The following is a 2,784-nucleotide window of genomic DNA, read 5'->3' on the forward strand; positions in this document are numbered from 1 at the left end:
ACGACGGCGGGGAAACCTGCCTCCGCACGTCCGTTGCGGCCCCGGGTGCAGGCCAATGACCCGGAGGCGGGCGGGTCGCGAACGCCCTGATGTTTTTTTTGCCCCCACTCTGTGTGCATCAATGCGACGTACGCGCGAAAGCGCCAAGGGCCACCCCAGGATGGGGCTCCTTTCCCCGCGGCGGTGGACGAGGAGCGTCGGGTGGTCTTTTAAGAAATCTCTCGGACAACTCTTAGCGGTGGATCACTCGGCTCGTGCGTCGATGAAGAACGCAGCTAGCTGCGAGAATTAATGTGAATTGCAGGACACATTGATCATCGACACTTTGAACGCACTTTGCGGCCCCGGGTTCCTCCCGGGGCTACGCCTGTCTGAGGGTCGCTTGTACAATCAATCGTGCTCCTTTGCCCTCCGGGGTGCGGGAGCGCGCGGCTGGGGTGTCGCAGAGGGGCAAGGCCCTCCTCTTCGTCCCCCTAAGTGCAGACACTGGAGCCCTCCGTGCCCGTGCGCTCCAGCCCGCCCGCCCGCCCGCCGCTTCGGCGGCGGTGTCGGCGGCGGCTGGTCGCACGGCGACCGGGGAGACCTTTGACCCGTGCCCTCCCGGGCATTGCCCTTGTCCGCACGCGGACGCGGAGGGGCGAGCCTTTCCTCTGGCACGGCCGTCACTGCGGGAGAGCCACACCTACGTGTGTGTCGTCGCTTCTGACTGCCGCTTTGCTTTGTGGGACTGATGCTCTCCTCGCCGTTTGGGCACTGCCGTACGGTTGCGCCAGCGTTGACTCCCTGCCCCCGTGGGACGGCCGCAGGCGTGCGAATGGCGGGCTGGGAAAAAAAAGCAGAGACGTCTCTTGGGAAGGGCCCCGTCCGTCCGTCCGTCCGTCCGTCCGTCCGTCCGTCCGTCCGTCCGTCCGACCCGACCCTCGCGTGCCTGGTGTTCATCCTTGCACGCGGCGGGCGGGCGAGCGGTCGGTCGGTCGGTCGGTCGCTCGGACGGGGGACGCGACGGCCTCACTCTCACTTCGCCTCTGCTCCTCCGGCTTACGCGTCGCACGTGTGGCTTCGCACGTCGATCGGGGCTCCGGAAAAAGGATGTCAGCCGAGCTCGGGCGCTCCTGCTCGGCCTGCTCTGGCTGGTTGGCTGTTTTGTTGACGTGGCCTGTCGCGAACGCCCGCGGCCGCACGACCTCGTCCTTCCGCACGTCGGTCTCGTATGCCTGACTCGGTCGAGCTTTGCGCGCCTGACCCTCCCTCCAGCAGGGAGGGAGCTTGCGTGTCCTGCCTCGGCCCCGACTTTTGCATGCTTGCTCGTCGCAGCGGTCGGCTGGGTTTTGCTCTGCGTGTTGTTTGCGTGCTTGCCATCCAGCAAAGCCTGCCCGCTTGACCTGCCGTGTGTTGGTCGCTCGACCGGCGATCGGTGGTGGCCATCCGGCCACCAGCCGTTTCTCTGCCTACGACCTCAGATCAGACGTGACAACCCGCTGAATTTAAGCATATTACTAAGCGGAGGAAAAGAAACTAACCAGGATTCCCTCAGTAACTGCGAGTGAAGAGGGAGGAGCCCAGCGCCGAATCCCCGGTCGCTTGGCGGTCGCGGGAACTGTGGCGTATAGAAGACCTCCTTTCTCCGACGACGCTCAGGGGGCCCAAGTCCTTCTGATCGAGGCCTAGCCTGTGGACGGTGTGAGGCCGGTAGCGGCCCCTGGCTCGTCGGGATGGAGTCTTCTTGGAGTCGGGTTGCTTGCGAATGCAGCCCAAAGTGGGTGGTAAACTCCATCTAAGGCTAAATACTGGCACGAGACCGATAGTCAACAAGTACCGTAAGGGAAAGTTGAAAAGAACTTTGAAGAGAGAGTTCAAGAGGGCGTGAAACCGCTAAGAGGTAAACGGGTGGGGTCCGCGCAGTCCGCCCGGTGGATTCAACCCGGCGGTCAGGTCGGACGCGTGGGGCAGGGCGGATCTCCCTCTCACGAGGGGACCGCCTCTCGCGCGGGCTCGGCTGCCGCCGGGCGCATTTCCTCCGTTGGTGGTGCGCCGCGACCGGCTCTGGGTCGGCTGGGAAGGCCGGTGGGGAAGGTGGCTCGTGGCTCCGGCCTCGAGTGTTACAGCCCCCCGGCAGGAGCCTCGCCGTTTCCCGCAGGGGCCGAGGGAAAGGACATCCGCCGCGCCTTCTTCCCGTGTGCGCGTGCGACTCCGGTCGTGCGCGTCGCGGGGGACGGGCTCCCCGTGCTCCCGGTGCGACTGTCGACTGGGGCGGACTGTACACAGTGCGCCCCGACCGCGTCTCGCCGCCGAGTCGGTGCGAGTCACGTTCCCAAAAAGAGTGGGCGCCAGGGGTCCGCGGCGATGTCGGTAACCCACCCGTCCCGTCTTGAAACACGGACCAAGAAGTCTAACACGTGCGCGAGTCAAGGGGCGCGACGAAACCCCACGGCGCAATGAAGGTGAAGGTTCGGCGTGGGCCGACCGAGGTGGGATCCCGCCGCCGCCGTGCGGCGGGCGCACCACCGGCCCGTCTCACCCGTTCCGGCGGGGAGGTGGAGCAGGAGCGTACGTGCTAGGACCCGAAAGATGGTGAACTATGCCCGGGCAGGGCGAAGCCAGAGGAAACTCTGGTGGAGGCCCGCAGCGGTCCTGACGTGCAAATCGGTCGTCTGACCTGGGTATAGGGGCGAAAGACTAATCGAACCATCTAGTAGCTGGTTCCCTCCGAAGTTTCCCTCAGGATAGCTGGCACTCGTTCCGCACGCAGTTTTATCTGGTAAAGCGAATGACTAGAGGCCTTGG

The 2,784-nt window shown here is 65.1% G+C and overlaps 1 non-coding gene and 1 pseudogene across 1 annotated transcript; both read left to right on the forward strand.

The window, feature by feature from the left end:
• Positions 1–227: 227 nt before the first annotated feature.
• On the forward strand, positions 228–381 carry LOC144591769 (5.8S ribosomal RNA). The gene has a single exon (XR_013547013.1). It is a non-coding gene; the product is annotated as a 5.8S ribosomal RNA (ribosomal RNA).
• A 1,070-nt stretch (positions 382–1,451) lies between these two features.
• On the forward strand, positions 1,452–2,784 carry LOC144591768 (28S ribosomal RNA; annotated as a pseudogene; the record flags this gene model as incomplete).

The sequence above is a fragment of the Rhinoraja longicauda genome, unplaced genomic scaffold (genome assembly GCF_053455715.1).
Source record: "Rhinoraja longicauda isolate Sanriku21f unplaced genomic scaffold, sRhiLon1.1 Scf001816, whole genome shotgun sequence".
NCBI lineage: Eukaryota > Metazoa > Chordata > Chondrichthyes > Rajiformes > Arhynchobatidae > Rhinoraja > Rhinoraja longicauda.